This window comes from Balaenoptera physalus (genome assembly GCF_965194825.1).
Source record: "Balaenoptera physalus genome assembly, chromosome: 10".
In the NCBI taxonomy this organism is placed as follows: domain Eukaryota; kingdom Metazoa; phylum Chordata; class Mammalia; order Artiodactyla; family Balaenopteridae; genus Balaenoptera; species Balaenoptera physalus.
In genome coordinates, this window is record NC_138889.1 from 4,981,635 (window position 1) to 5,006,619 (window position 24,985).

At 47.5% G+C, this 24,985-nt stretch overlaps 1 protein-coding gene across 2 annotated transcripts in view; it reads right to left on the reverse strand.

Annotated features, from left to right (window-relative positions):
• Positions 1–24,985, reverse strand: part of ADAMTS15 (ADAM metallopeptidase with thrombospondin type 1 motif 15) — a 117,465-nt gene that overhangs the window by 61,967 nt on the left and 30,513 nt on the right. The window lies entirely within an intron of this gene.

Genomic DNA, 24,985 nt, shown 5'->3' on the forward strand with positions numbered 1-24,985 from the left:
CCTGAAACCTGCCTGAGAGCCTCCCAAATCCCATCTTCCCTCCACGTCACCTCATCTCTTCCTGGTTAGACAAAGCCCCCAGCTCGACTTCCATATGGTCTGGTGTAGAGGGAGCTCAGTCCTTGGTCATAGTGGGCGAAAAGGAACAGACAACATCAAGAAATGACATTCTACGGAAAATGAGGAAAATACCTAAATTTGCATGGTCCCTTTTCCTGTCACCATTGACCCCACCCCCCTTGTCCTTCCCTTTAGCTTTCTCTCAAGACCCCTTCAAGTAAAAATTGGCCTGGGCAGAGAGGATGCTACATGGAGCCCCTGTGTAAATGAGGAAAAGGTGCCCGCTGAGAGGACTCAGGCCGTTGGGACAGAGGCAGGGCAAACAGGATTTCAGCCCCTACCGTGCCCTCAGCTGGTCGTCTTTGTGTGGTGCACACTCTGCACGGTGGCCGTGGACACGGTGGCCGCTGACCACTTTTCCCTGACTGCCGGCTTTTAGTGAGTGGGAGGCCGGGCTTACCTAAGCATAAACAGTCACACACTCCGGCATGTTGATGACGACCAGGAAAGCCAGATCTGTCCTTGCTGTGAACCAGCTCTACTGAGATTGATTGTATGTTCCTGCAACCCTTCATCTCCTTCCATTTCTCACTCTCCCCCAAATAATCAAGGCCAGGTGTGTCCCCATTAACCACCCACACCAGTCCAGCTCTGCCATATCTAGAGCCTGCATCATTACCAGGCACAGAGTTTGCCCTGGAGTTCAGCTGGCAGCAGGGCTGCTGATGTGCAAAGCAGAATGGAATCCAGCTTGGCTCTTCCTTGCTGTGTGGGCTCAGTGAGGCTCACAGAATACGTACTTGTTTGTGTCTGGAAACTCAACAGCTGCAGCTCAGGGACTCAGAAAACAGATCTGCAGAGAGAGACCATGCCATCATTTCCCCCAGCCTACCACGACCACCCTTCTAGCCCAGAGAAGGGAAGATTGCATTTCCTCTGCTGAGAGCTTGCATTTTCCAGCTAGAGTTCCTCGCAGAAATGGTAGTGGTGCCTCCTCGCGCAAGTCCACAAGGCCCTGACTCAGCAGGTAACTTGGTCATTCCTCTGGATCCTCCGAGCTCCTGCCAGAAATATTTCAAAGGTGGTACATTAGCATCGAAGTCCATTTCCAACCCCTGTCCACGAGACAAGTGAATCCTTGTCTGGGGTTTATTCTCTGTCCTTTATTCTCCTGTAGCTGACCAGAGGGCTTTGTGAATTTACAAAAGCATGTTCCCCGGCCCGCTTTAGTAAACCACCCTTCTCTCCCAGAGGTGATGGGAATGTCTTCCCACTAGCTCCACACCTTGCTCTCTGATGATGTCCACTAGGTTTTAGATCCTTCGTGTTTGGGCATTTTAGCCAGTGGACCCTCTTACTGAGGATTTTTCCTCCTTCCAAGCATCCAAACATTAGTTCTTCTTGCTTTCCCCTGGAGCCCTCTTCATTTTTACCAAGCCTTCCTACCATCACCAAAACAAACAAATAAACAAAAAAGACAGGCACAAGAGGAAAGTTCTTAAGAATATGTTGTCTTTTGCTTTGTTGTGATATCTCTGTGTGGTCCAGACAAACAGAGTGGCTTTGTCACAGCTTCACTCTCAGGCCTGTGAAGTGAGGTGGTACCTCTGCTGTGCGCCAGGCCTTCGCACGCGGCCTGAGTCCCCCAGAGTCCGAGTCTCCCCTGGTCGCGGGGAAGGAGGCTCCTGAGCCCACAGCGATCTCGGCTCTGTATGCTATGCCTCAGATCTCCAAGCCCCTCCGGGAAGCAGCGGCGCACCCATGGCTGTTGGGGAATTAGGAATGGTTTGTCCATAAGAGTGACCAGAAACATGGAATTTACCAAAGAGAATCAGGGGTAGTGCTATCCTTGGATTTCCAGATTTCTCCTGCCATAGCCGCATCACTTCCTCTCGCCTCTAGGGTGAGTTGAAGCTAGATTACTAAGTACATGGCCAAAGTCAAACACGAGATGGGCTGAGCGTGACGAAGACTGTGAAGACAGCATTTTAGGCAAGCCTAAATCACTGTCTCGACACCTGGCCTCCTCCACCCAGGCTCTGCTCCGTGCGGAGTGGAGAGACGTGTATCCCCAGCAGCGCCCTCCTCCCCTAATTCCACCGTCGATTAGACACTCAGCCAGCCCAGGGTCCTGAGCAGGCACTGCCCGTGAGTCCTAGGAGGGGAGAGAGGCAGTAGCACCCACGCCCGGGAGGCACGCAAACCGGGGTTCACTGCCTGTGGTGGCCTCGGCTGCAGGACGGCGTGTCTTTCTGAGAAAGGTCTCTCCTAGTACGGCACCTTTCCCCGTGGTACTCCACTGAGCTTGTAGCTTCGAGAAAGCTGCCCACGGAATGTGAGAGAGAAAGAAGGCACCAACCTAAGCTGATGCTTTAGCTGGTTCAATCTAGGTAATCACTAGACATACTGTGGTCAGATCGACCTTGCATACAAAACAGTTCTAAACAAAACGAAATAACTCGCAAAGGGAACTGGAAGTTGGAGCGCTGAGTGAGCAGGGCAGTTGGGTTGCGACCCCCTGCTGCCCCTGCCTCGCGGGCACCACGTCAGCCCCTCCCAGGCACCTGTCTGCTTTTCAGGTCAACACTTCTTCCCAACAACCCGGCCAGGCTGATCAGAACAGGTGCGCCCCGTTACAGCTCTGTCCCTGCTTCTTCACATGGGGCCCTTCTCTGATACTCCACTGGGGAGGTAGTGGGCCTTCCCGGCTTAAAACTGAGTGTCAGCCAACCCACACCCCCCAAAACAAGACCCTGCTCAAGTATTGGGAAGAGAAAGATGAGACCCAGTGCAAAAGTAAAGCCTAAGCTGAGATGCTAGTGCTGGAAGAGAGGAACACAGGAGCCTTCAAACGCACCTGTCTCTTTTAGCACATACTTTCCCTCAGGCCTGGGGCTCAGCGACGAGAGACAGGAAAGTTCTGGCTAGTCTTCCATCCCCACGAGCTGCCCAGCCTACCCCTGGCAGATGCACAATTGCCCCAGGAAAGGAGAGAAGAGTCTTCCCCAGCCCTCACCGTTCCTCATTCCAAACAACTTGTAAGTCCCAGGGGCTCTGGAAGAGTTTGTCCTCAGCCAAACACAACTTCCTGTTTCTAAGAAAGGGAAGAAAAAAATAGTTGAAAGGGTTTTTAGACACTGGAGATGTTGAGTTTCTGTAAACGCAAATGAATCAGACACATGTGGAATAAATTTCTCCGGAAGTAAGAAAAGATGCTGTGAGTCTCTCTTGCTGGACCAGAAAGTGGAAAAAGCGTAGCTGAGATGAGAGGTGCATCCGAGGCTAAAAGGAGAGAGAAAAGCCGTGTGAATGTCGGATCAAAGAGAGGGACCCGGTGATGACGAAGGTCAGTGTGGGCCTCCGAAGACCACGTCCTGAACTTGCTTATTTATTCCTCACAACTTCTCCACCTCTGAAGTCATAGATTTAAATATCCTGCCCCCCAACCACAATTTACGATCCTTCCCGACCTCTCACTGCTCCCCCTACACTTATTCTAGGGACCCCAGATCCTTGACGGCCCCCCATACACACGTCCCCATCTTTATTTCTCTGCCTCTGTTTCTTCTTTCCCTGTGTGCTTAAAGTCCCTGTTCCAGCACCTCAAGCTCGATCTTCCAACATTCCCACCTTCCTAGCCCCGCTGACTGTCTGGGGCTCCACAGCAGAGCCCACGAAGACCGTTCCACCCTCTGCCTGAGGCTCGCCATCATGACTCTGGCAACCAGGCTCCACACCACCGAGCATGTGGGACCACCGTGAAGCTGGCATCTCCAGTGGAAGCTCTGACCAGCCACCCAAACAGGCTTCCCTCGTCGGCTCTGTTGCTGCTTCTCTACAAGATTATCTTCCACTCTCTCCACTCTCCTCACAAGCTCAGGATCCTGCTGTGAGTGGAAGACCTCACCTCCACCTACTCAGAACCCAACACTGCATCTCCCATGATACAAGGAGAGAGGGGACACGGTCTCACTGTTGACAGGTCAGGCTACAGACACGAGTCTAGAGGAATATCCTGATTCTGCCTTATTTTAGAATCAAGAGGCATATTCCAGTAACTATCAAGTCCGTCGGAGAGTGGAGATTCAGGACCTTATTAAATTAATCTCCCAGGTCCTCCAGGGCACAGCACGTCAGGTTCTAGGCATCCAGGACTCCCTACCCCGTCATCCTTGTCCACCCCTCTGTTCTCCACCACCCACCCAGAGTAACGCCTTTCCTTGTGCTTGTTCCCTGACATGATTTATCAGTTATTCCACTCTGTCTGGTTTCACTGCTCTATGGAGCTTGACCTTCAGATCTCAGGGTGGAGGAAGGGAAGGTGGAAAAGCCCTCATGGGGACAGAACCGAGAACAACAATGACAGCAGCCTTTCCCCCATGCTCGCCCATCTCTGGTGTGTTACGATGCTGAAAGAATGCCTCCCTCTTCTCCGTCTTGTGTTATATTACCAAAGATCCCTTCTATTTTTCTAGCCCCCGAATGTGCTAGATCTCAGAAAAGGGATGGGATGAAAACAACAAAACAAAACAAAACCCTGCCCCACAAGAGAATGAAAGTCATCCTACAAGAAAGCTCAGTGTCTTACCGCCAGTCCTAAGCCTTACCTGTAGCTCTATCTATTCTTTAAAAACCTATCCTCTTTTCCTTTTTCTGTTACATGTTGAGGTATTTCCGCCGGTCAGAATCAATCCCTTCTAGAACCCAGAGCCCTCCACCTTCTCAAGGTCCTCAGCCCATATATAGTCTGCCCTCTGCCTGAAATGACCTTTTTCCCTTTTTCTACTCCCCTGACTTCAACAAATTCCTACTTATTCATCAGTTCCCAGATTCAAGGTCACTTAGTCAAGGAAGCCCTCAGGTTAGGTGCAACACCCGCACGGCCTTGTGCACTTTGCTTTTCAAACACTCCGCTGGACCACAGACTCCGCAAGGTCTGGACCACACCCTGTGCTCACTGCATCACTCACGTCTGGCCTAGAGCCTGTCATGCAGCAGGCACTTAATACATGAGAAAACACGTGATCAAGTTTTTTTTCTGTCTTACAAACAATATGTTTACACCTCCCCACGTCCCTCTCTGTTTCTTCCACCCTCCTCACCCCGTAACAAGCCAGCTTTCCCCACAACTGCCCACAGGACTGCTGGCCAAGGCCGGCAGTGACCTTGCTAAGTCTGCAGACATTCCTCTTCCGGCTGCCTGCGTCCTCACCTCCTTCGTGGTTCCTGTCCCCCGCTCACTCCTAACTTGTGGAGATCCTCAGGGTCCTACTTACTCTTCCCGGGGCGGGGCGGTGGTGGGGGGTGGGAATTTCGTATGGTCACGTGGTTACGGTTTTTTCCTACATGCTGATCACTCCCAGATTTAAATCCTGAGACTGTCAGGGGTCCCCAAGACCACCCCATCATTCTGAGATTCGCTAGAACTCCCGAGACTCAGGGCGAGTTGTGCTCATGGCTGAGATTTATTAGAGACACAGCGAGGATACCGGCCGAATCATAAGGGACAGAGACACGGGCGGGTCCAGAGGAATCCGCGTGAGGCTTCCGTGCTCTCCGCCTCCCACGGGGGCCGCATGGAGCTCGCTCTTCCCCAGCAATGAAAATGCAGCCACATGCGTGTGAGGTTTCAGCCCAGGGACGCCCAGGAGAGACTCAGAGCTCAGGGCTGTATCCAGGGGCTGCTCATGTGGACGCCCTCCGCCTCACACACACCAACATGCCAGACTCCCAGAAGGAAAGCCGGCGTCCAGCATAAACCACAGGGTCTGTGCAGACAGTCTAGGAGCGGAAAACCAGCCTTGTCAGTTCACTGGTGACGGGGACACCCTGAGAGCCGAGGTTCCAGACACCAGCCAAGGGCCAGCCAGCCGTGCCATCAGGTGTCTCTAAGGACGGCGGCCTCGGGCCTGCTGTGTTCCCTCCTTTCCGCGCAGGCTGGCTCTGTCTCCTGAACCACAGGCCCATATGCTTCCAGCTCCCCACCAGACTCAGCGGCCTCAAACTCACCCTCTCCCAGCTGTCGTGCCTGTTCCCCGCCCCGCCACCCGTCCTATGCACTGGCCTCCACGCGAACCGCTTCCCTCTAGTCCACCAGCTGCTCAGGACCCCCAACCCGGGACGGAACAGACAGCACGTCCCACCCCTCCCATCTGATTCTCACGTCATTCAGAGTTCTCTTTTAAACCTGAACAGTGGATCATTTCCCTTCTCCACTTAAAGCCTTTAATGGCCCCCCCGATGCACTGAGCACATAAACGTAACCCTCTCGGCAAGACCTGCCAGTCCCCGAGCGACCTGCCCCCCGGAGCTCCCCGTCTGATTTCACGTCCCTCCCTGCTCTGGTGACACTGTGTCTTGTCAGTTTCTCTCCAAGTCCTTTCTCACCCAGGGGCCTCACAGGCACCCTCCCCGAGCCTGTGATGCCCTTTCCTCGGCTCACGCCAGGCTCCCTCCACTCATCCTTCACGTTGAAGGTTGGCGGTCGCGTCCTCAGAAGTCCTCCCCTGTCTTCCGTAGTCTAAATGAGGCCCTGTTACTCTCTTCCGTAACAGTAACTACATATGTCTGCGAGGAGCGTTCATTTCATGCCTCCCTCTCCCCCCCCACTAGACTGCAAGCTCCATGGGGGCGAGGATTCTGTGTTCGCCCTGGATTTCCAGAGCCAACAGGCGCAGGGCTGTGTGCGTCTCCATCAGGTGGGCTGCCATAACACAGCACCGGAGACTAGGGGCTTAAATAACAGGAATCTGATTCTCCCTGTTCTGGAGGCTGCAAGTCTGAGACCAGGGTGCAACCACAGTCAGTTCCTGGTGAGAACCCAGCTCCTGGCTGGCCGGCAGCCCCCTTCCTCCGTGTCCACATACGACCTTCCCTCGGTGCATGCTCACGGGGAGAGAACCTCCTTCAAGTTCCTCTGTAATTCCCACCGCCTATAGGACAATTCCTGAGGCCCTCAGCACAGCTTCTGAGCCTGCGGTGACCCGGCCCTCCTCTCGGTCCGGTGCCTCTCTCGGCAGCGCCCCTGCATAACTCCCTCTTCTGCAGGAGCACGTTCAGTGCCCTGGCTGCCCTCACACCCCTGCCTCCTACGGGGTGGCTCTCTCCACCGTGGCAGCACACCTTGCCCGCAGCCCCTTCACAGCCCGGATCCCTGCAGCTGGGGTGGTGCAGCCAAGGATGCCCGGTGAGCAGATGCAGTAAAACTGCCCAAAACTGTGCTCCTAGGAGGTGAGGAGCTGCCGGAGAGGACAGGAAACGAAACACATGCCGGGGGAGGAAAGAGCCGCACACGTGAGCTGGGGGGAGGAGGCTGAGACCAGCTCGGTGCGCGCACTCAGCTCGGTGTGCGCTGCGCAGTCTCTCGGTCCCTGGCTGCCCGCCGGCGGAGCAGAGCCGGCCCACCGCGCCCCGCTTCCACATCCCGAGGGAACCAGCGGGGCCTGCCGCATCTGTGTGCGTGTCCTTCCCAAGTCCCGTGAGCGGTTAACGGGTGAGCGTGGCACACAGTGGACGCTCGGTGCACAGACGTCCTTCTCCCCTCTCGCTGCTGCCCGTTCCCAAGCGCGTCCCCTGACCTCCACGTCACACGTGTGCCTCCAGCCCTGGCACCTCTCCCACCGCATTTTCCTGCTCCCCGGACAGCTGCCGTTGCCCTTGCCATGTTGCACACTGTCCCAGCGGATCCATGTGGATGAAGCGGTGCGTAATTCCTTTTGTCTGAATAGCCTCAATCTATCTACTGATGGGAATGAAAACTGAGGATAAATTTGCTAGATCTTCAGCCTCCACTGTGTTCCAAGTTGAAAGCTGACTTGGATGTCACATACGTGGCAAAAGGGTGAGTGTGTGTATTAGAAAAGCTGTAGACTGAGAGTTAGGTGATCTGGCTTTGAGCTTTGTGTCTGTCATTTACCAACTAAGTGAACGTGGGCAAGCCACGCAGTCCCTCTGAGCAACAGTTCCTTCGTGGAGAAAATGTCCTACCAACCTCAGATAATTTGTGTAAGATTTAGATGAAAGAACGCTACGTGAAAGTGCTCTGCACATTATCACGTGCTATGGAAGTGGAGGGGATTCAATACCCTAAGTCTTAGGAGAGTGGAGGCATCACCTGCTGGATCAGGGTTTTGGTAACAACCAAATCCCTGGGTTGGAGGAGGCTGTAGGCAGAGGAAGAGAAAGAAAAGCATAAACTTACCTAAATTTAGAGAACACTGGAATTGGTGGCGTAAGTTCTCTGCGTGATGGCAAGTTGGCGAGAATTGGAGGGAACAGAAGAGCCACCCTGGCCATGTCTGACTCAGGGGTCTGGGGCTTCAAAGCCAGCGCCAGGCTGGGCAGACGTGTAGAGGGTGGACCACCCTCCTCCCCCTCTGAGTGTGGAGACTTGGGAAATAAACACAAGATCTGAGGATCAGAATAGACACTTTATATTTTTACAATAGCAAGAGATTGGAAACTCCCAAATGCCCGTCCATATGGGACTAGTTAAATAAATTATGGAAATTCCTTCAATGATACACTATGCAGCCATTTTAAAAGGTGAAAAAAAACAAGAGGATGTTGAACACTATATATAGTATGCTACCAACTGTGGGGCAATGTATGATTTATTTGCTAATGTACGTTTAAAACATGTCTGCAGGGACAGGAGACACTGTAAACCCTGGTGGGCTCTACAAAGGGGACTAAGAAGCTGGGGGACAGGAGTGCGGGAAGATATATATGGCCCTTTGTGCCTTTTGCATTTTGAACTGCGTGACTGTGAGACCGCCCTGTGTGTGCGTGTAAGTGTGTGCATGAGTGCATGCACGTACGTGTTTGTGCGTGTGCATACCAGTTTTACTGGACTGGATCAACGTCTTGAACCTGAAGCCAATGGACTCTCTCCTTCCTAATACTTAGGTCTCCACCCTAATTTCAGACCCCATGACCCGCACATGCAGAAATCAAATCCAGACAGCAACACGCAGGACAAGAGCAACAGAACACATGCTGTCAGTCCCTGGGAAACAGCCAAGGGCTGTGGACAGCAGTGCCTTTCTCCCAGTCTCAACAGTGGGAAGAAAGGGCTCGGACGCTTCTCCAACTGGATGGCCTTTCCCTGCCGTGTCGATATAAAGGGTGGGATGACAAGCATCCTCCCTAACGGCACAAGAAAAGTCAGCGTCAAGCGGAGGAAGAAAAGATGAGCCACACATGTGAAACAGTTGGGGCTGGGGAGGTGGGTGCGAAGAAGGAAGCTGATGGGAGTGTGCAAAGCTAAGTTAAAGGATTCTGAGAGAAATTAAGTGGTGTCAGCGAGTCGTGGGTCACAACTTCTGTGAGGGCCAGGGACCCAAATATTTTCTATCGCGTCCGTTAGTGAGACAGAAGAGTAAAGGGGATACAACTTCTGATCTGGCGTAATTAGCGAGGATGCTGACAAGATGGGAGCCTGATTCAGTCTGGTTCTAAGGAAGCCCCTCCCTCACTGCCCCTCACTGCATTCCTGCTCCCCACACATAGAAATCTCTCTTCATTCGGTGTTCCAACGTTCTGTTTTACATTTGGTTTTGTTCAACTGCTGTGTCTGCTTAGCCAATTTCTGCTTAGAAGCTAAAGCGCCAAGAAACTACACGAGAAGAGCAGGGCCTGGGCAGGATCAGAACTGCCGGAGATTTTGCCACCAAGCCTCATGCACCAAGACTGCCAGGAGAGCTTTGGAAATGGAATCAGTCTGAATGCAGCTGATGAGAAACATATGAATGAACGAAGCCAGTACAAACAGAAACCGTTGAGTTTCCCACCGCAGTAGCCTGGAGTGGCTTCCCCAAAGTTTCTACTCAGATGCGTCTGCCTTTCTGTCACAAAGAGGACTCATGCCCCATGGAAACATCTCCAGATCCTGCTGATTAACCCTGACCTCCCAAAGCCCACGTCCCCTCGAGTCCACTCAGCGCTCAGGGTGCAGTTTGCCCAGGAGCTATCTGGTCCCTCTGTTTGGTACATTTTTATAGGGGACAGGTGGGAGGTAGAATTTGGTCACAGTATGGTGCCTCCTCTTCCCTGGAATTGGAAAAGGTTACAAAACCTCACCCACTGACTAGGTGTGTCCCCATCACCCCCAAATAAAAGTCCAAGATGTCTCCCAAATGTAGTTGGGGAATTTGGGTCATTCTCCTGTAATTTCCTCAAAGAAGCATACCTGATATCAAACCATCAATGGCAACATTCATTGTAACACGTCTCAGATGAAGTTGTAATAAAGGAACATGATTATTTGCCTAGAGCTAAGAAAAAAAGAGTTAGGTAGTAATAAAACCTGAGCAGAGGTTGTCTAGGAACTTCCAAGGAAGAGGGCACCCTGATTCCTACTAATACTTGCACTGGAGCCCAGCCTGCTGTGTCTACAGAGTGGAAAATTACAACACTCCCAAGAGATATTAACTCCAGACAGATGTGGTCCTGGCAGTGTCCGGTTTCCTTTTCCTGATTCCATCTTCACCATGCGGCCTTTTCCATCTTAATTGAGAGCAGTTGGCCAGCTCCAACGGCCCTAACAGACCGCGGCCATTAGCTACCCGGACATTATGCTTTATCAATCAGGCACTGTGTGTTTAGCCGGCATGATTTTGGGCAAATGCCACATAGGGATTTGGCATCTGCAAAGCTTTGGTTCAGACCTGGGACCGATGGTGACTGATGGTGCTGTGATTCAATATTTAGTAATCATCGAGCCGCCAGTCCAGAAACAATTAAACCACTGGTCAGAGAGTTGTTCTGCTTCTTAGGTTTTCTGAAGGATAACTTAGCTACGTGTTACTCTGAGCATAAACATTACGCTGACCTCGATCCAGGAATTTAAACAGTGTCATTTAATGTAAACGCTAGCAAATACCTTCTTGCTGAAGTGGTCTGTTTTCGGGATGGGTTAGGGTTTCTTCTCTCCAAAAGTACTTTGGGGCATTGGATTTTAAACTCACAGTCAGATCTGCATTTCTTCTCTCATTTACATGGCGTGGCCTCCCAAGCACCAGTAGCAGCTTGTAAGGTTGAGGGAGCCCCCTGCTGATGGCCTGGGTGTAACTTCACAGCACATGGCAAGGAAAACTGGGTGAAGTCTCAAGATCTCCTGAATCTGAAAACTGTAACCTGTCTCTAGACCCAGAGCAGACTTTTGCTGTGAAAATCCAGGCTCTAGAAAGGTCCTTTATTTCCTCAAAGTATCCACATTTTTTCCGATTTTACTCTTCCGGGAAGTAGAACAAAGAAGGGCGGTCTGTCTGTCTGTCTCTCTCTCTGCAACTGCATTGCCCTGATCCACTCCAGGACAGTTCTGCTCTGTGTGTGTGTCCTGGAGTAAAGGAGTGGGAGCTGCCTGAGTATATATAGAATCCCAGAATCATGGGACTGAATTTAGGAACATTTACCCTTTGTGGCGTGTCCAGACGAAGAACTCTGATGAGGCCACAGCTTGAAAGAGGAATTCTTCCCGGCAGCTGTGGCCTTGATTCTGGAGGTTAACAGCTTAACACCAGGGTGTGGTGCCCAATTCCGAAGTCTGAAAATTAGTGGTGATAAGGGCGGGCCGCCTGCCAAGGCCTGCAGTGTGAATCCCAAGAGAAGAGCTTTCTATTTTGGGACCTCTCTCAACCCAGCGCACGCTGTCCTGTGCTTTGATGCGTGTCCCACCTCTTCGTCTACACGCTTCTTCCTCCAACTCTTTTATTCCTAAACTTTCTTGAGTTTTCAACCCACGGACAGTGACGACAACTTACTCCCTATCCCATCTAACTCTCCGAAAAGAATAGTCATGAGGTAATATGAGTCAAATACCTGACCCAGATGTCAGCAGGAAGAACCAAGGATACAACTTCCCCTACCACAAGCATCAAAGAGAAGGGAGAGGAAATGGCAAACAGAGTATCAAACCTGGATGAAAGGGAACAAAAGAACAATAAGGTCCTTTTCCTTGAGCCGGCTCCCCTGGAAAGAAAAAAGAAAAGTGAAATCTCGTGCCCGCATAATGTAGCCAACACTGCCAATAACTGCATGCAAAAGGAGCCATCTCCAGAAAATCAAAGATCAAAAGGTCTTCGGTGGTCCCCAGTTCCTCAGGGACTCCCCATTGCCCAATAAAGTCTAAAGTCTTTAAGAGGGTATTCAAGTTTCTTTACTTTTTCTGCCACAGTCCCTACCTGACCCAACACATGTATGCAGAGCTCACTCTCACTCTGGCAGTTAGACCACTTTCACCTCATGTTTTCCTGCTCCTGCTCCTTCCTTCTCCTTTTGTCAGGGGCCTGCGCATCCTTCAAGCGTTAGCTCAAATGTCCCATCCTCCGTGAAGGCTTCTCCAGCTCTCCCAGACAGAATAAACTCCTCTCTCCCTTAGGTTCCCGAAGGATTCTTGTTTATATCCTGCCTCCAACCCCACCGTCATAATACTTATGTACGGTCCTGAGAGTTCAGTCTCCTCTGCGGTTTATAAAGTAAGATCCAGCCACGCATTCATTCCTGCATCTTCCCTCGAATTCCCACCTCCACCGGGTCTCTCCATGCCCCACCATTCCCCATCCTCATTCCTCCTGTAAAGGGACTATCATAGCTTCTTCTGCATAGGGGATTCTCAATACACTGCTTGTTCCATTAAATTACGTTAATAACTAAGAAGATTAGGAGATTACAGTTCACTTCAAATACAGAAGAAGGGCAGTACCCTGACAACGGGCAAGTGAGATATTACTTCAGACCCTAAGTAATAAGAACCCTCATTTGTCAGTTCCAAGATGGCTCATCTAGAAGCTGCTCAAGATTTTTAATTTCTCCAGGTTACGGCCCCTGCCTTCTACATGTGACCATAGAGCACTAAGAACCATTTTTGAGCAACTGTGAATTAGGAACCATTCCCCACCCACCTTGCTCAAGACAGTTTACCGCCATCTGCTAGAAAGTTGTCATTAAAAACGACCCAAATATGCTATGAGCAGGGGGCAAGTGCTGACCCCGGAGTTGTGCAATGACCAGCCCTAAGTGGCCTTAAACATGAGAAGTTGAACATATCTGTGGACCTAAAAAATTATTCACAACCTAAAAGTTGAGAGTTATGTTTTATTCGGCGGGAATTTTTAGGACTTCAAGCCCGGGAAGCAACATCTCAAGTAACCCTGAGAAAACTGCTCCAAAGAGGTGAGGTGGGAGCCAGGTTATATATCAACAGAAGTTTTGCAACAAAGGGCAGGGAGCCAGAACATCAAAAGATTATTATTTTTTTAAAAATATTTATTTATTTATTTGGTTGTGCTGGGTCTTAGTTGCGGCAGGCGGGCTCCTTAGCTGTGGCATGCGAACTCTCAGTTATGGCATGCATGTGGGATCTAATGTCTGTGAGTGAATCCCTGGCCAGGGACCAAACCCGGGCCCCCTGCATTGGGAGCGCAGAGTCTTAACCACTGCGCCACCAGGGAAGTCCCCAAAAGATTATTTTTAATGAAAGAAAACCAGATACCCCAAGTTAAGGAATTTAGCGCTTTTCTATGTATGGGAAGATGCAAGAGTCTGGGCTCATGGAAATCATTCCTTTGATGTGCACCTCAGCTATCTGGGGCCAGTATCCTGTGCTTTCTCATCCTGAGTCTCCTCAGGGTACACCATGGGGAGTGGCTGCAGCCTGATGGCTGCTAGATGGCAGGTATTCTTTCCTTCCTGAGTTCCCTCAGGGCTCACCAGCTCATATCCATCGCAGTGGTGGCTGCAATCGGGTGATGACTGTGACATACTTTCTTTACTGATATGGCAGGAAATACTCCACCTTTCATATGCAATCAGTGTTTGTCCTTCAAGATGGTCATCACAGTGGTACATGGACTTTGGAGTTCAAATCCAGGTTAACTATTTTAACCTTCAGTTTCCATACCTCTGAAATGGAGCTAATAAAATCCCTCTTCATCAGGTTGCTTTTAGGATTAAATGAGATTTTGAATATCAAGTACTTAATGACTCACAACAAATGTTCAGTAAGTGAAAGTTATTCTTATTACAGTAATGCTTCCATAATTTAATACATTTCTGAAAGTTTTCTTTTGGAATCACCTTCAAAGCCCTTTTATAAGCCACATGTAAAAATCATGGGGTTTTTTTTTCTAATTATTTTAACTCCTTATTTTGTGCTAAAATATTACCATATTTGAGTCTCCATTTTATTAATCAGATTTATCTAAAAATTATATTTAGAGGTTCACAAAAGTCAAATCGACTGTTTAAAGAAAAAGTGTTGCAATCACTGACTATACACTTCAGGTACTTATGGAATTCCAAAGGCATGGTTCAAAACTCAAATGTTGTATAAAAAGCACTTACATCAAAAAATTAAAAAAAAAAAAAAAAGCACTTACATCTTACTCAAACATCCCAGACCCATTATTCTCCACAATATCTAGAAAAAGGTTAGAACCACTGTTCCCAGCTTAATTCAAATCAAGTATTTACTGAATAAATATATGAAGGTTATTGAGGGATGACAATTGTAAAAATCAGGTCTTCTGAATCCATAGACTAGAATGCCAAGAAACCCAAAACTGTGGAAGCAACCCAGCCTGGAAGCTGAGTTAAGCTGACATTCTAGAGGCTCCAGGGCACTTCAGTGGAGGGATAGTCTCTCAGCTCCCTTCTGGACCTGAGAATAACTTAAATTATTACCTCATATTCCAATTTTTCACTGCTTAGCCAGAGAATGTCCTTGAAAGGTCCCTGGATTCACTCACAGACACTGACAAAGCTCTGATTTTTCAAGAGTGATTATTATTCATTCAATCAACAAGCACTTCCTGGCTCCTCTTGTAGACACAGCACTTAACACCGTAGGAGTTACACGGAAGATAATGCATGAACCCTGACCTCGTGGGGATTCCACTCTAGAGGAGACTAGAATCTAGAATTCCAATGTGCAAAATGTCAGTTCTCATCTGTTTATAAGACTACAAAGAATCTATCATAAGTAATGCAATGACTCATTGAGTAAAGAGTAGAAACAATGCACGCTATGGAGAGAAAGACATGAGTGGGAGTGGTCATGGAGGTCCCGGAATGAAACTCAGCCTTAGAGGATAGAAATGCTTTCAACAGGCAGCGAGAAGGCCGACTATTCCAGGGGAGGGGGCCACTACAACAATGGCATAGTGATATAAGTGGCCTTGGAAAACGGAAAGTGGACCAAGATTCAAACAGAGGCTAAAGTAAGGACATAGTCGTTATAGAATGGGAAAGGTAGTTTGGGACCATATTGTAAAGAATCTGAATGGCAGGAATTCATACTTAATCCTATAGAGTCTAGGACGGGACACTCCCCTGTTGTACGCTGGAGAAATTTAGGCAGGAGATATGGAAATGCTAAGCTTTCAATGGGCCCTTTTGACATGAGCTCCAGAGTCAAAGGGCTTCACAGGCAAGTGGGTCTAAATTTTCTGCCTGGAAAAAAAAAAATGGGGGGATTAGCTGTACATTTTAGTCTTCCGTGTTCACCCTGGCCTCTCTGACTGAGGGTCACCAGTAATGGGCAGCTGAAGCAGGAAAAGCCAAAGAAACTGAGAGCTGCTGGTGGCTGGAAAGAAATTGTTCCTGGCAGTGAAATCTGCCCCTTCGATGCCTGGGATAAAGCAGTTGGGATTAGGTGGTTTGCTGGGCCCCATGGCATGGTCTGTGGCGCTGTCAGCAGTCTTTCATCAAAACATGACGGTGTAGCGCGCAGTGGTGGCTGGTTTATGTTCTGGATATGAAATGCAGGCTTACGTGTCCGTCTATTTATATGTGCACCCAGGCCTGCTGGATGACTGCCATTCCATTCAAGGGAGGTGAACTAAAACCCTCTGGTATAGCACGCTGGGACACACACCACACATTCCTGGAAGCAGCAGGCAAGAAAGGGTTTGACCTGCAGCCACAAAAAGAATCCAGTAGGGGAAACCACACAGTGGCCTAACAGACCACAAAGAGGAATCCATTCTCAGAGTGTGGAAAGCTGGTCTTGGCAAAAGCAGTAGGTGGGATTTTGAACAAACCACACGGATTCTGAAAGCAACATGAAGGGCCCTGGGGGCACCACCTGTCCCATCTGCATCAGCTTCATCGTCCAACTCCAGTCTTGTCGAAATCCTTGCACTGGGAGCCCACGTAGTTTGCGCTGACTTCATTCCACCATGCCTTAGGCATACCCTACAACAGAGACTAAGCCAATTTCAACCCAAAGGAGAGCAGATTGCAGAAGTCAGCATGGTTGGTTGTGTGGGAAATGGCTACACGGAGTTTGAAGGCTCCCAGAGTTACCACGGGTCGGCAGCGTACCCTGACGAAACCCGCTGCTTTCGTGGACTTTCAGTTCCAACCGCCAGCCTCCCACTCCTTTCGGATTCCCCACCCTTGAGCATTTATAGACAGACCCATATTTTATTTTATTGGCTACCCCCTGCCTAATGCTTTCCCAGGTTACCAGGACCGAATGCTGCCTTTTTTGAACTGGTGCTCATCTCACGGCACTTTTCACGTACCTCGTTTTGTCTCATTATTTACATACACAGCTTTTCCCCCACTAGTTTGTAAACTCCTGTGGGTGAGATATAATCGCCCTCTCCCCATATCACCTTAAACATCAGAGATATTCAATAAACTCTTACTGAAAATATATACAAATATATTTTGTATAGTTGGGAAGCTATAAATCATCTAAAAAAAAAAAGGAAACTGTTGAAGATTTGTGAGTGGGAAACCAATTAGGAGACAACTGCCATAGTTCAAGGGGCAGTTAGTGCATGTCTGAAGTCAAGGGGGCGGAGAAGGAGACGTGAGGCCTCAATACCTGTTGCTGACTCCTTCACTGACTTTTAGAGCAAAGTGACACTTAAGCAAAGCACAAATCACCTCCAAGATGAAGATCACAGCCAAATAGTATCGCTGTTTGTCCAAACTCTGACTTGCTCTGAACGGATAATTGGGTATTAAAACCAGTACTATTCTAATAAAAAAGTAGAGGGGACTTCCCTGGTGGCGCAGTGGTTAAGAATCCGCCTGCCAGTGCAGGAGACACAGGTTCGAGCCCTGGTCCGGGAAGATCCCACATGCTGCGGAGCAACTAAGCCCGTGCACCACAACTACTGAGCCTGCGCTCTAGAGCCCACGAGCCACAACTACTGAGCCCACGTGCCGAGAGCCCGTGCTCCTCAACAAGAGAAGCCACTGCAATGAGAAGCCCGCACGTCGCAACGAACAGCAGCCCCCACTCGCCACAACTAGAGAAAGCCCACACGCAGCAACAAAGACCCAATGCAGCCAAAAATAATAAATAAAATTATATAAAAAAAAAAAAAGTAGAGGGACAGTCAGGTTTGGGGAGGTGACCACCAACCTTGAGGAAAAGAAGCAGATGTGAGGATTCTTCCCTCCAGACTCCCTCACCTCCATCCCTTCCTTTCCATCCCCACAGTCATCCTTTCCCCAGCCAGTCTTCACATCCCCTTCTCTCCCCTGCCCCTTGAGCTAAATGCTCACTAACTGTCCCTTGAACTGCGGCAGCTGTCTTCTAATCGGTCTTCCACTCAAATATCTTCGACAGTTTCCAGTTTTTTTTCTAGGTAATTTATAGTTTCCCAAACATGTCCCACACATTTCCACCCCCAGATCTTTGCTCAAGCCTTTGCGGGGCCTCTGGCCTATTTCCCCCCATATCTGCCTATTCAAATTTTATTTATTCTTCAAGATTCAGTCTAACCACATCATCCTTCATTGAGTCTTCCCTGAAATTTCCTCCTGGAAGCAATTTCTCTTTTTCTGAACTCCCGTAGCACTTGGCACCTTTCTTACTGTACTCAGCACACTCTGTAGTCCAGTTTTCCATGTACATCTTTGCTCTCCAATTAAAATGGAAATTCCTGGGGACACAAACTTTTATCTTATCTCCCATAGTACCATGAATTGTTAATTTCATATATGTCCTCCATGAATACTTGCTGAGTGAAGGAATGTATGAATGAATGAGCATATAAAGCAATATAAATAATTGAATGAATGGGATGGACTGTCAGTATTTCCCAGACTTAGGGAAAAGGAAAGTCACTCCAGATACTTATCAGGTTGAACCTCTTACCTTTACCTAGGTTAATTATTATTAGCCTCATTTTAGAGACAAAGTAACCGAGGCCAATGTAGACCAAATGCTTATGGAAATCATATTGCCCAACGCAAGGCTCTTTATTCTAGGCCATTCTGCTCAATATTAGCCTCTATTTTTTAATCTCTGGCATGTATGTCATGGGATTATCTTCAAGAAGACCAGAAAAGATACCCCAGTTCTTTTTATTCCCTTCTCATTAACCCCTTTTTTTAGTCCCATGCCTTCATAGAGGGTACAGATGAGCACTTATAATAGGAAGATGTCCTACTCTATATAAACAAGGCAGACAGGGTCTAAATACATCCAAAAAGCAAAAGTCTTTCAAGATCAAAAGTAATTCCCAAAGAATTCCCTGGCGGTCCAATGGTTAGGACTCAGCACTTTTACTGCCATGACCTGAGTTCAATCCCTGGTCCAGGAACAGAGATCCCGCAAGCCAAGCAGCTCAGCCAAAAAGAAAAAAAAAAAAAATAAGTAATTCCCAGATTAGAGTCTATGGATACAGTGAGGAGGGAATTTTATCAGATGAAGCGGCCTAATTGTGCAGAATGTGAGAAATCAGCCAATCACAGACGCCTCCATCAGCAGGCAGGGCCAGGAAAACAGCTGTCTGCAAGTGTTCCTGTCTCTCCTGGCCACAACGCCACCAGGACCTCCTTGGTAGATGGTTCCCTGGACTTGGTTCAGAGCCCACGAATGGAAACTCTCAGGGCAAGCTTATTCTTCTTGCTGCTGGCAAACTGCCCCAGAAGCATTCCAACCCCCTGGGCTCCACCGGGAAGCAGGCATCAAATCACAAGAGCAGAGCACCAGCTACCAGGGACAGGGTGCACCTGGCTTGGTAGAGGCCCCAGGCTCCAAGAAGTGAGAAGATCACTAAACAGGCTAATTCTGCTACAGCAGGAAGAGTTAAGCCTGCTCCTGAGAAATCTCTGGCAAACGTTCTCACGGTATGATTTGTGAACAGCAGCAGTTCCCGATAAAAGCTCAGAAAGAAGATAGTAGTTATTAACACCCTTTGGGCTGAGGCCTGCACCTCTTTTGACAGTCTTTCTGCATGTTAGACAAAGGGGTGCAGAAAATCAGAAAGATTTACAGGCAGTTGGGGGTTAGTGCTGCAGCCTGGAATCAGAAGGTAGTTCTCACCTGGCCCTTCTAAGAGACAAAAAGCTAAATGGTTCTGTGCGTCTATGTCCCCAGCCGTAAGACGGGTTTTCCTGGACTGGGACTGTTGTGCTTGTATGGAAGATGCCAGATCTACGCTCCGAGCGTCAGCCAAATGTCCTCAAGCCACATCAGCCTGGAGTGGCAACCGTGATGGTCACTTCAGGCTCAGTTCTCAGCGGTAACAAGAACCTTCCTCGTGGGCTGCTTCCTCCCGGCAGCTCAGTCCCCGGACGCCGTGCCCTTCCTCTGGCTGCGGCGACGCCACTGGAGCCCCGGTCTGGGCTGTGGGCCGTGCTGACCTTACAAACCCTGGTGTGGCATTCTAGTGCTCGGCTCCGGCACTCCCCTCCCCAGAGGGCCCAACTGCTCCTCTCCGGTTTCATTCCACTCTCTTCTTGGGCTCCCACATCACACAGACCTTGAGGGAAGTACCTGACTGGTTTCTGCAGTTCACTAAGCTTCCTTGAAGGGCTGGGGTAAAAAACCATTCGAAAGGCGTCTCACCATGTTACACTCTTTTTTTTTTTGGCCGAGTCCCCTGCATTGCAAGCGCGGACTTGACCACTGGATGGCCAGGGGCGTCCCAGTACACTCTTCTAAAGTGTCCTTATCTTAACGTTGAGGACATTTTAAAACATAATCACTGTGCCTTCATCACACTTATCAGAAATAACAATAATTCCTTAAAGTCCTCTCCTACCAATCCCTATGCATATTTCCTTGATTTTCCCAGTCTTTTTTATTGTGGATCTGTTTCCATCAGGATCCAAACAAGGGCCTCACGATGCATTTGGTTATCTCTTCTCAGTCTGTTTTTGTCCAATAATAACTCACCCTCCCTTTTTCTCTAATGCCATTTTTGTTGGAGCATAATGCATTATTAGTTGGAAAAACTGGGTCATTTTTCCTACAGAATGTCCCACCTTTTGGATTTAGCCAATTGTATCCTTGTCATTTAAGTAGTTCTTCCATCCCCCATATTTCCTACAAATTAACAGCAGTTCTAATGACTTGATTAAAATCAGGATCAGTTTTTTAGGCAAGAAACATTATAAGAGATACTTCCTGTTGCATCACCACATATAATGTTTGTGTTGTCCCACTTTTAGGGAGGCTAAGATTGATCAAAGGGTGTAGGTGGTGTCAGCCTGACCCTTCCATCATAATGCTCCCCACTGACATTTCAGCTAATAGTTTTAGCCTCATTAATGGAAGTTGCCTAGATCAATTATCTCTTTAGAGGTGGAAAATGGTGCATTTTTAAAAATTCTATCATTCCTTCTGCATTTATTGGTTGGAATTCTCCTATTATAGGACCTACTTGTATCAAAGATTTAGTTACCCCATAATATATGGCATAGGAAAGATAAAATACTTTCTCATTATTTATTCATTTTCAGAATAAAAAAATATTACCCTAGCAACTTCCAATGGCAAGCCTATTAGGTTGTTTGTGATTTTTTTGGTTTCATTATGAACTCATGGTTTTTATGAATTTGACGGGTTTTAATCCATTGAAGTTATTATTCATTTTGATACAGAAATTGCCCTATTTTGGCCAATAAGGGCCCCTTTAAAGTGGTTCCTGTGTTGTTTTGACATGACCTCTAATAGTCTGGAAGAGTTTCCTTGCAAAACAAGTGGTCCACGGCTCATCATGTAGATTTCTTGTCCCAGACCTGGAAGCAGCCATTTCACTATGGGAAATGGTATTTAGAGACCCATGTCAGGATTTTTTTTTAATTAAGCATTGCAAACATAATTGAGAGTTTCTGTGCGGACATCTCTTGGATCTCATTGCCCTTTTTTTTTCCATTGGAGGTAAATACTACCATGAATGTGTTATTTATCCTTCTTGTTCAAGTTTTTATTCTTTTACTACATATTTGGTATACATACATACTGAACGGCATTGTCTTGCAGATATTTAAATCTTATAAGATGGTATTACACTGTGTGTATCTTATTTCAACCAGTGTTTTCCACACAATACTATATTTTTTATATTTACCCATATTGGTAGATATATTGCCGGTTCATATTAACTGCTGCGTGTTATTTCCTGGTATAAATATAACACAGTTTTTTTCCTGTTGATGAATTCTTTGGTTTTCAAATTTTGCTATTGCAAACAATACTGCAATGAATATTCTCCATCACACCTCACTGTGCATAGCATGAGAGTTTCTCTAGGGTATATTTCTAGATGTGAAACTGCTCAGTCTTCGGGTATGAGCACTTTCAGATTTACTAGATACTGCTAATTGCTCTCCGAAATGTTTGTGCAAATTGATACTTCCACCAGCAGTGTACAAAAGTTCCCACTTTCTTCCTACAATCTCACTCAAACTTGGTATTATCAGACTTTTTAATTTGTGAAGTGATTTCTCCTTGGCATCTTAATTTTCACTTCTGTGACTGCTAGTGAGGTGTGTTGGCTCCTCACGTGGTTGTCTCTATTGCGTGTGAGAGCATAGTGGTTAAGACCATGGGAACTGAAGCCAGACTCCTAGGCTCAAGCTCAGCTCCATCACTTAACTATCAGTGATGTTAGGCACACTATTCAGCCCTTTCTGTGCTCGTTTCTTCATCTGTAAAGTGGGGGTGGTAAACACCTGTCTCATAGGGGCATAGTAAGGATTAAATGAGTTAATATATCTCAAGTGCTTAGGACAGTGTCCAGCCATCACCATCATCATCATCGTTATTGGCTTGCCGGGGTTCTTTCTATATTCTGGATACTATTTTCTTTGTCAGATTTTGCATTTTAAATATCTTTTCCCAAATGTCTGCAATTCGTCTTTTTACTTTGTTTTTGGTATCTTTTGTTTTTGCAGAAAGTTTTTTGTTAATATGATGTAATAAAATTTTGTCCTTAGTTTTTCTTATGCAGTTCAAGGTTTTGGTGTAAAGCCTAAGAATCTTTCTATACACAAGGTCATAAAGACCTGTATTTTCTTATAAAAGTTTAAAGTATTTTTTCTTTTTTTTTTTTTTTTTACTTGTAGGGTTTTAACCCACCTGTGATGTAAGAGAGGGATCCAACTTTGTGTTTTTCCACACACATAATCAATTTTCCAAGCACCATTTATTGAACAGTCTTTGTTTTCCCATTTATTTATAATTCTACATTTATTACATATTGTGTCCACATATGTGTGAGTGTGTTTCTGGGCTTCCTATCCTGTTCCATTGATTCATTTTCCAATTCTTGCACCATCCCACTATGTCCGAATTTCTAAGACTTTTATTTTAAAATAAGCCTTCATATCTCATAGAACAAGTCCCACCTCTTCTTTTTTTTTTTTTTTAACATCTTTATGGAGTATAATTCTTTACAATGGTGTGTTAGTTTCTGCTGTATAACAAAGTGAATCAGCTATACGTATACATATATCCCCATATCTCCTCCCTCTTGTGTCTCCATCCCACCCTCCCTATCCCACCTCTCTAGGTGGTTACAAAGCACCGAGCTGATCTCCCTGTGCTATGCGGCTGCTTCCCACTAGCCATCTATTTTACATTTGGTAGTGTGTATATGTCCACGCCACTCTCTCACTTCCACCTCTTCTTTTTTGAAATGGAATCTCAGTTCTTGGCCCCTTGCTCCTCCACAGAGTCTCCCGGAGCCTGAAGGACAGTGTAGACTGTGTCTAACATCTGAGAAATCTGGCTGGTAGCTGCTCTGACGGCGGAGCAAAGGCAGGCATTAGGGGGATCCCACATCCCCAGAATTTATCTGAGTGAAGTGTGGAGGTATTTCCCCTGAGCCAGGTGTGGGCCATAGGAAAGACTTGTCTTTGTGGGATCATCTTAGACCCATGTAAAAGGGCCAGCTTCTATAAAGAACTAGAGCTGATGGTAAGCTAAGTAACCCGGTGGAAAAGATGCACTCTCCCATATGAATGAAATTGGAGATGAGAGATTCCCAGAAACAGAAGGTGTCCAAGAACGCCCACAGAAGACCTCCATGATAGAAGAAGTCAGCTTTAAACCTCCGCCCAGTCCAGCATGGTCTGATAACCAGCTCGTAACAGGGCTGGGCCAGTAGGATCTTTCCTTTTGCTCCCCTCTCTTTCCCTGCTTCAATTCTAGAGGAGCCAGAGACCACCTAATGAGTGCAAGGGGAGGAGGAGAAAATCTAGTCGAGGAAGCAGATGGCACACATACCGTGCTGTCTATTCCCATTGCAAGCTTTCCACCTGTTGCAGACTCAGGCTGGGGATGAAGATAGGTAAGCTTCAACTTTGTGATGCTGGAAGTTTTGACTGTTACCTGGGACTATATATCTTAATTCATAAACTGAGACCATTTCTCATGATCAAAGGACTTTTTAGTTGGAGTGGCCAAAAAAGTGAATGAGTTTTCGTTTATTCAGTGGCAAGAAAGAATTGGTCCACAATTCAGCTTACGAGGACAAGAGCAGGAGGCAAATAGTGATACTGCACAACTGTATTCCATGGATCCTACTCACCTGAAGTACTTTTATCTTTATTACGTTGCTGAATTAAACTTGCTAACATTTTACTTAGGAATCTTGCATCTACATTCTTAAGTGTGGTTAATAGATAATTATCTTGTCTTGTCCTTGTCAGCTTTGGTATCGAAGTTATACTAACTTCATAAAAAAATATGGGGAGCTGTCCCCCTTTTCTATCATCTGAAACAGGTATAATATAAGGATTGTATGTTTGTTGATGACTTTGTAAAACTTGTCTCCAAAACCATCTGGGCCTGACTTTGGGGTGACTTTGGGGTACAGGAGACTGGGTAATATAACCTATAATTCCACTTAGGTACAATAAGGTCTCAATCGCTGGGAAGCAAACAAAGGTGGGGGGCCATTCTCCCTCGGCATCGTGGAACCCTCACCCTCCTCTTAGGCCCCCTCAGGTAGCATGGATAGCCCAGGGCTCATGATGGAGGGAGAATGCCAGTGCCAATTTGGATATCAAATTTTAGCAAAGCTGGATTTTTTTTTCTTTTTAGATAAAAATTAAATAGAAATTGAAGAAAAAGGAAAAATATTGCCTCCCATACACCAGTGGAACCTCTTATGCACCCCATCTTTGGAGACCACCGCACTAGAGAGTGGACTGAACATGACCTGCAGCTAAAGCAGTCCGCGCAGAGCCTCTGCGGGGAAAGGGAGAGGCAGGAAGAGGGGCTGGCGGTGGCAGCAGCCACGTGCAGGTTTTACCTGTGAGTCTGATCACAAGAGTCCCTGAGCGCACTTGCTAACAAAAGAGACTCCCAGACTTTAGCCCAGACTTACCAAATCAGAATCTCAGAGTGGGACGGGGGTGGGTGCCTGGAACCTGTATTTTCATTTTAATAACCACTCCAGAAGTCTTGTAAATGGGCAAGTTTGGGAAACACACAAAAGGAGAATAAGCATGGGCTTTGGAGTTAGGCCAGAGCTCCATAATCACTCACCCTTTAATAGTTGTGGGCTTAGAGTGTGCCATTTAATCTCCCTGTGCCTCCATGCCCTTATTAAGAAAAGGGGGTTAGTCGTACCTCCCTGGTAGGGTAGCCATAAGGATCAAATGAGAGGATTCATGTAAAACACTCTGTACAATGTCCAGCACTTGGTAAATGGTCATCTTTTTT